Here is an 8,691-nt window from a genome sequence, read left to right on the forward strand (position 1 = left end):
CTCCTTGTCCCTCTCTGGCCACTTGGAGGCCGACCTGGAAACCGGCCTCCTCCCCTCTGCCTTCTAGGAAACCCCAGCCCCACCAAGAGCCCAGTCCCCCCCCCTCCCTCCCTCTTCTCTGGCTGGGCTTCTTCCCAATGAGTTTTGTCCTGTTTACCGAGGTCCTTGTTTGTTTGGGGGGATGAGAAGGAGAGGCAGGTGCCCGGGGCACGGGGAAAAAGGAGGAAGGGCAGATTTTCCAAGGGAGCTCAAGGGGAGTTTGAACTTCCATCGGGACTAGAGAGGAGGTTTTTTAAAGCACTGATTTCCTGGGTCTTGTGCCCAGGCTGCCCATCACCGGGCTGCCACGCTTCTCATGAGGGACCTTTCTGTGCCGAGCCGGGCCGGCCCTCAGAGACACGCTTCGCCCCCTGACGCCTGTGCCCTAGCAGAACTTGTGCTCGATGCTGGCGCTCACATTCTAGTGCTTCCTGGGTCGCCCGAGATCGTGGCCCTCTGGAAGACTCTATTCCATCCCATATGGATGGCCCTGCTCTTCCCCAACGCCCCCACCCACCCACAAAGGCAATTAGAGTCAAGTTACATTTTCTTTTCTTATTCAGTTACTTTTTTTTCTGACTTTGCTTGTGCAGCAAGAGAATTGTATAAATGTTTCTACATATTAGATTTAACATATATTTAACATGTAGAACATATATTGGATTGCTGGCTATTGAGGGGAAGGGGGGGGGAGGAGGAGAAAATCTGAAACCCAGGCTATGCAAGGGTCCATGTTGACAAATTATCCGTGCATGTGTTTTGAAAATAAAAAGCTTTATTAAAAAATTAAATTAAATTAAGTAAAAAAGAGTCAGGCTTAATTACCTTTTGGTAAGAACAGACCCTCGTGTGTCATGGACACTTCTAGTATAACTCTGGCTGGGCCTTTTCCCTTTCCCTCCTCCTCCCCCCCGCCCGCCCCACGCCAGGGCATCTCCCCACACTCATACACTCCCAAGAGGAAAGCGGGCAGTAAGAAAACAGCTTCTTTGGCCCTCCCCAGGATCCATAGTCCTGGCTCTGGGTTTGCTCCTCCGAACCATCCGATCTTGGCCGGTCCTCAGTTCTGACTCCTGCTTGGTCCAGAAGGCTTGATCTCAAAGCTCTCCTGTTGTTCTCCGACTACCTGCTCGTTGTGCTGCGGTCCCCAGATCCCAGCTTGGGCAAGGAACTCTCTGCTCCACCGACGTCTCCTTCCTCCGGCATCATCCTCCGGTTCGCAAGGCCCTGTCCCAGACACAGATGGCCAGAGTGCTCTCCAGGGCCTCTTCCTCCAAGGATAGAAATGAGGGCAGTTAGCAGCCATCAACAACGTGTCCAAGGCTCTGTGATGTGCCCATGGCAGTGCCCTATTAGAAAAACATGCCAGTCAATGTCCTCACTAAGTCCTCATCAGTAGGGCACAATATCTAGCCATCTCTCCCACTCCATGTCTATTTCTGAAATTTGGATGGAAGGAGCTTCCATTACTTGTGCCTATATATCTTTCAATACTTGTGATCCTTTTCTTTTCCCCCCCCTGAGGCAATTGGGGTTAAGTGCCTTGCCCAGGGTCATACAGCTAGGAAGTATTAAGTGTCTAAGGCCAGATTTGAACTCGGATCCTCCTGACTTCAGAGCCAGTGCTCTAAACACTGCACCATCTGGCTGTCCCACAAGTGTCAGATTTTACATTTAATCCCACTGAATTTCAGCTGAGTAGATTCAGCTCAACGCTGTGGCCGGGTGAGAACTTTTTGGATCCTGATGCTCCCATCCAGGGCAGTAGCTGTCTCTGACTTCAGGGCTGGTGCTCTCCCCACTACACCAGCTAGCTGCCCCTCAAATACAGCTTTTTGGATCAAGTTTGGTGCTATTTCGACTCTAGCGTCGGGCACTTTGGGAACCAAGCCGTTTCTAACGTGATTCCCACTGGATCCTAGTTCTTAGATCTAGACATGGCATGTGACAACATATAGTACAGGTGAGAAGTGGACCCCCAAATAGCTAATGGCTAGCACTTATAAAGTGCTTTAAGGTTTATAAAGCATTTTATATGTCCTCACGACAACCCCGGGGGCAGGCATTATTGGCTCCATATCACAAATGAGCGAACTGAGGCAAACGACAGTTACGTGGCTTGCCCAGGATCACACCGCTGGTGTCGGAGGCTGGATTTGAACTCAGATATTCACGTCTCACCACTATCTACCTCAGCACCTTGACTCTGATCCCTCTGGCAGAAAGTAGAAGAGCTTAGATTGGAACTCAGATCTCCCACCTCTCGCTGGGTACTTTATGTTCTCCAGCTGTTCTGGTAGCCGAGCGGGAGCCCTACTGTGGGGCTGGCTTCTCCATTGGGCATGGAACAGAGCAAAGCTTACTGCCCCCCACCCCGGGGATGGAGCCCGTGTCCTAGGCCTCCTCAGCAGTCTGGCCAGAGCATCTGAGCCAGGCCCCAAAGAGATACAGGCCCCTTCTGCCAGTAGCTTTGCCGAGAAAAAACCCCACTCCGGAGGACCCCGGGACACGGGACGCCAGTGAACGGCTTCCAAATCGGCCAGTGCCGAAGCTAGAATCTTGTGGGGGTTTGAGGAAGTTTGAAGAAAAGATCCAGAAAAAACCAAATGAGATCCAGCCTGGACCAAGGCCAGCTAACCTCCCAGATAGTCAGGAAGCAGGGGCCTGTGAGAAGGAGGAGAGTTTTGGGATACAGATGGACGGGGGTGGGGAGGTGGCAGGGGGATAGGGAAGGAAACCATTTAGGGGTCAGCAACGCCAACCAGGGGAGAGGGGCTGCTGTGCTACAAGCCTGCCCTCCCTCCAGAGGGGAACATGATCAGCTAAGCCGCAGCAGGAACAGGGTAGAGAGAGGGTCAGAGGACCTGGGCTGGAACCCGGGTGATGACTTGGAAGTCTCTCCCTGCTTATGCATGCGGTCTCCATTTCCCTGAAGCCTCTGGATCAGGCTGTGTGGACAGAGTCTTGACAACACCCTATTAGTTTTGCTTAATTGTGTGGAGCCTCTCTCTGGGGTTTTTTTGCTCTTTTTTGGGGGGGGGCGTTGCTCCTGCTTCAGATTTTGCCTGGACTCTCTCTCTGGCTCTCGTTCCCAGGCCTGAACATTTAAGGCAATTCAAATAAAATTTTAGCAGAAAAAACTTAAAAAAAAAAAAAAACACCAACAAATGAGTTGGATTGGCTGATTGGTCCAGGATCCTTCTAAACCTGGGATCCTGAGATCTGATCACCAATGGCTTCACACAGAGCCAACCTAACGAGGCTTCCAGAGTGGTCAGCAAGAGCTGCTGGGAGGGGCAGCCAGGTGGTGCAGTAGATAGAGCACCAGCGCTGGAATCAGCAGGACCTGAGTTCAAATCTGACTTCAGACATGTAACCAAGCTGTGTGACTCTGGGCAGGTCTCTTAAACCCAATTGCCTCAGGGAAAAAACAAACAAACAAACAAACAAATGAATGAATAAACAAATAAACATAAAAAATAAACATAAAAGCAGCCTGGTACAGGATTCAAATCCCAGCTCTGCCACTTATTGTCAGTGACTTTAGGGTCCCAACAACTTCAGCTGGGGATGGTTTGTTTGTGTTTTGTTGAGGCAATTGGGGTGAAGTGACGTGCCCAGGGTCACACAGCAAGTCTTAAGTGTCTGAGACCAGATTTGAACTCAAGTCCTCCTGACTTCAGGGCCGGTGCTCTATCCACTAGTCTAACTTCATCTGTAAAATACAAATAACACATATGCTCTCGCCCTCAAAGGGTGGTTGTGGGGCCCAAATGAGAACTAGCAGAGGAAATATGAATCCACTGGAATATTACACATGGCAGAGCAAAGCAGTTCAGCAGAAAGATTTGGTGCCTTTTGTTGGGGACTCCCACCCTGGGTGGAAGTCCCGCCTTTGTCACTTTGTCATGACTTGTGTAACTTTGTTACACAAGTTACACACTTTGTTACATGAGTTGCACATTTTGTTATACAAGTTGCACACTTTGTTACACAAGTTACACAAGTAACAACTTGTTATGCCAATCCCTTCCCTTCCCTGGAGTCTTTAGAATTAGGGGGTCCGAGGAGGTGCCGCTTGCGGCTCTAATCTATGATCGTATATTGATTCTTTGTATTCACCACGAAAGGTTTGATATGAAGACGTTGGGCCTTGCGGTCCAGGAGTCCAGGGCTAACTGAGCCTTTTAGCTCACTAGCCCCCCGCCTGCCTGCTGCCTATGAACCCATGACCCTATGAAACCTGTCCTATCCTGCAAGATCTGCATCCAAGCCCCTCTGCGGCACTTTTCTTTGCAAAGAATGGCACTTTATTTGCTCCAACTACTACCTGGAGCCCTCTTTCACCAAGGCCCCATGGTGTTCAGTAGGTGCAACCCCTTTGGGGTTGCCTCAGATGTTCCCTGATTGAGCCCCAATCTGTCAATCAGAGATAATCATCACAGGCTTGCACTCAGAAGGGCACTGCTCCTCATCCCCTCCCCCCCCCCCCCCCCCCCCCCCCCGCCATATTGCTGGCAGTTCCCCAGCCCACAACACACAGGTCAGACGTCCGACGGGCCGGCTGGCCAGCTTTTACCTGCGTCTTCCAGGGACAGAGCTTCCCTCCAGTTTCCTTTTGACCGTCCTTCCTCTTCTCTCCCACGGCGTGGTAGCCTAAAACAGAAATTCTGAACTCGTTCAAAGCTCGGCTCTTTCTAAAGCCCGATTTCTTTCAGCTCTAGAGGCCCATTTCTCTTCGGGCCCAGGGTCTGGCTAGTCAAATTCCCAGGACCTCAGAAGTCATTTAGACCCCCTTCCTAATTTGACAGAGATGGAAACTGAGGCCCAGAAAAGGGAAGTAACCAGGCTGAGGTCACACAGGTAAGAAACGACAAAACCTGAGGGAATTTGAAATGACCCAAGTCTGGTTCTGCTATCTGTATGATCTTGGTCAAGTTGAGTTCCCTGGAGCTTGGTTTCTTCCTCTGTAAAATTACAAGGTTGGACTGAGCTAATAAGAATCCTACAGCTCTCAAATCTTCCTGTCAGTGAAGAAGAGGGCTTGTTGCTATCCGTGGGCCTTGGATAGAAGGAGGGACCGAGGTCTAGCCTCGAGGCAATTGGGTGTCCGAGCTTGAGAGTTGGAAGGAACTTTTACCGGGGAAATGAAGGGCCTTGCCTGATACCCCAAGTAGTGTTTGAAGCAGGATTTGAAAGCTAATTCTCTGAATCACTGCCTCTTTAGTGACACGATGTCCTTGGTGTCCGTGAGGGAGGGTCCTAGATTATCTCAGAATATTTGAGTCTATTGGGAGAGTTCCCCCCTCAGAGAGGTAGGGCCCGGGGGAACTGTCCCGGTACGTACAAATGTTCTGAGATAACAGATTGCCATCAGCCACGTTTCTTGCGGGTCTCAGCTAGGAAGCATGGGACGGCCAACAGAGAGGCTAGCGGGGAGACAGACCCCCGTGGCGTCACATGATGGATCTGAGGTGTCATCCCTCCTCTAAGACTGTGATTCATTCTGAGCTTATTGTTTGGGTGGCAACTCCCAGCACTTAATATGTCCCAGCCTCACAAAGGATGACTGCCCCTCTCACACAATAGACAATATCTGGGCCAAAAAAGGACAAAGTCCCGCTCCGGGGGAGCTACGGGCCGTGTCTGCAGCCCCGGGGAAGAGAGCTGGGTGGTAGCGACAGCCAAAGCCGGTTGGGGGGGGCCGGCCCTGTATCACTGGGAAAATGAGTTTGGGTGTTACCAGTCCCTTGATGTCTGAGTGAATCCACATGCTCCCTCCTCGGCCGGCTCGGAGATCTCCCACCTACTCGGGCCTTCTTGGGGGGGCCGCGGGGCGGGGAGGAAGGCTTTGAAAGAAGAGATGGTTTCAATCTTTGCCTTGGGATAACACTTTTTCAAAATCCGTTCTCTTACCTGATCTCAGATGCGGGAAAGGCGGCCCATGTGTTCCTTGTCACGGTGAGGATCCCAGGCAGGATCCTCACGGGAGCCAGAGAGGTAGCTAGCGGTTTTGGCGGCAAGGGACAAAGCATTGTGAACGGCCACAAGCCAGTTGAGACAAGCAGAGAGATTGGGGTGGAGTGGGGAGGAAGAAGCATGGAGGCAGAGAAGCTGGGCACACTGCGAAGCTATTGTCCGTTGGGGAGGTGACAGGGTAGGGATGGGAAAGCGGGGCGGGAGCTCAAAGTCTCATGAGCCAAAGGAACGGAGAAGCATTGAAGCTCTTCACAGTCTGACATGATTAAATAAGTACTTATGGAGAACAAAGTCAGATGGAAGATGGCGCTTCGGGAAACTTGCCAGAAAGGGAACTGATGGGCAACCTTCAAAGAAAACATATGGAGAAAAGGGTCAGCTTGGCTCAGCTCAGCCCACCACTGCCCAGCTCAGCTCCGCCCCACCCACTGCTAACCAAAGTAGGCCCAAGGCAGATGAGCCCCCCTGGGGCCCGAGCCCATTCTGCCCTGCCTACCCCGGCCTAGCTTGGCCTTATCTCTTATTCCAAGATGGCAGAACCCAGGTGTCAACCAAGCAACAAGCCCTTGGGAAAGCTGTTCAGAAGCAGCCCCTGGTGGGGTCCCTCATGTCATGTGATCCCAGGTTCTGTTCTAGAATCTTCACTGTGGAAAATTCTAGGCATGCAGGAGCTCACTGCACAGGAGGTTCCACAGAGCCTTCCCAGCTGGTCAGTTGGGGCAGCCAAGGAGCACTCAGGGTCAGAACAGACCTGGATGGAGATCCTGGAAATGGTACCGATTTCAGTCTTGGTCTTCTACACTTTACATTGCAGATAATAATAGCAGCTCTCTCACCGGGACGCATGAGATCATGTGGATCAAACAGCTCATAACCAGAATGGACTAGCTAGCTTATAGCTCTTATTACTAAGAGAACACATGAATTCTGGGAGAGACCTTAGAACATAGAACAGAAAATGTCAGGGCTGCAGAGACCTTAAGCCAGGGTTCTTAACCTGGGGCCAGGGAACTCTTTTTTTAAATAAAAACATTTCAATAACCACGCTTCAGTAAAATTGGTTTTCTTTGTGATCCTGTGTACGATCCTTTATCCATTAAAAAAAACCCGGTCCAGAGAAAGGGGCCATAGGCTCACAGCATCCAGGACACCCACATTTAAACACCCCTGCACTAGAGCAGAGAATGTCAGAGCCAAATGGGGATCTCGGAACAGGGAAGAGAGAATAGCCCGATGAGCCTAGAGATCATAGGATTACATCAGAAGCCAAAAGGGACCTCAGAAACTATCTAGTTCAAGCTCCTCTTTTAAGAGATGAAGAAACTGAGGCTGGGGGAGACGAGACTTTCCCTTTTTTAACAGATGAAGAAACTGAGTCTGTGGGGAAGAGACTTCCCCTTTTTTAACAGATGAAGAAACTGAGGCTGGGGCAGAAGAGACTTTCCCTCTTTAACAGATGAAGAAACTGAGGGGGAAGGAGAACAACAGACTTTCCCTTTTTAACAAATGAAGAAACTGAGGATGAGGGAGGAGAGACTTCCCCTTTTTTAACAGATGAAGAAACTGAGGCTGGGGGAGAACAGACTTTCCCTTTTTAACAAATGAAGAAACTGAGGATGGGGGAGGAGACTTTTCCTTTTTTGGCAGATGAAGAAACCGAACCTGGGGGAGAGAGACTTTCCCATTTTTAACAAATGAAGAAACTGAGTCTGTGGGGAAGAGACTTTCCCTTTTTTAACAGAAGAAACTGAGTCTGTGGGGAAGAGACTTTCCCTTTTTTAACAGAAGAAACTGAGTCTGTGGGGAAGAGACTTTCCCTTTTTTAACAGATGAAGAAACTGAGGCTGGGGCAGAAGAGAATTTCCCTCTTTAAAAGATGAAGAAACTGGGGGGGGGGAAGAGACTTTTCCCACACTCCCACATTTAAACATAGCTCCTATGACTCCAGATTCAGTAAGGTCTTCTCATATGACTTCCTCATTTACAGAAGAAGAATCTGAGGGCTAGAGAGAAGGCACATACCTAATGTCAACCCAAAGTTGGTGACCCGATGGGACACTTGCCGGTGGCCTGGAATTCCAGTCTTCCCGAGGACATGGGGCTTTTCGATGTAGAAGCTTCATCTTCAAGGACAGAAGGGCTGGTTTAGATGGCAGCAGAAGCTTGGAGCTTTCTGGGATGGTGTCAGTTGGCTGTTTCTTGCCGTTCCTAGAGGACTCTGGGCTAGACAACTTCAGCTGGCCGCTGGGATCTGTTTTCTCCCCTCCGGCAGCCTGTGACTGAGGGCCCCCCCACAATAGTCAAATTGCAGGCAAGGGTGTGTCTGAGCAGACCTCAGACAGACTGACTGTATCTTTTCTTCCCTGTGTCTGGCAGGGGCTCTCAGCTATTTCCAATTGCAAAAGTTGGCCACGGGGAGAAGGAGAAGGAGGAGGAGGAGAAGAAGGAGGAGGAGAAGGAGGAGGAGAAGGAGGAGGAGAAGGAGGAGGAGGAGGAGGAGGAGGAGAAAAGGGACGAGGAGGAGAATGAGAAAAAAGAACAGGAGGAGGAGTAGTAATGGATAAGAAGAGCTTTTTGGAGCTCAGCTTGCTGCCTCCCAGAGCCTGACCCCAGCAAAAACTCTTCTTCTCCCTCTTCTCTCAATCCTCCTTTTGTGGACCTCCTCCTCCTTCC

General features: G+C 50.5%; 1 long non-coding RNA gene across 2 annotated transcripts; it reads right to left on the reverse strand.

The window, feature by feature from the left end:
* Positions 1–794: 794 nt before the first annotated feature.
* LOC127542743 (uncharacterized) lies at positions 795–8,390 on the reverse strand. 2 transcript variants are annotated; one of them, XR_007948811.1, is made up of 3 exons: positions 8,041–8,390; positions 4,619–6,365; positions 795–1,388 (listed from the first exon to the last, which is right to left on the reverse strand). It is a non-coding gene; the product is annotated as an uncharacterized LOC127542743 (long non-coding RNA). The 2 variants fall into 2 exon arrangements; XR_007948810.1 differs by lacking the exon at positions 8,041–8,390 and having other exon boundaries at positions 4,619–6,650.
* Between the last annotated feature and the right edge of the window lie 301 nt (positions 8,391–8,691).

This window comes from Antechinus flavipes, chromosome X (genome assembly GCF_016432865.1).
Source record: "Antechinus flavipes isolate AdamAnt ecotype Samford, QLD, Australia chromosome X, AdamAnt_v2, whole genome shotgun sequence".
Lineage (NCBI taxonomy): Eukaryota > Metazoa > Chordata > Mammalia > Dasyuromorphia > Dasyuridae > Antechinus > Antechinus flavipes.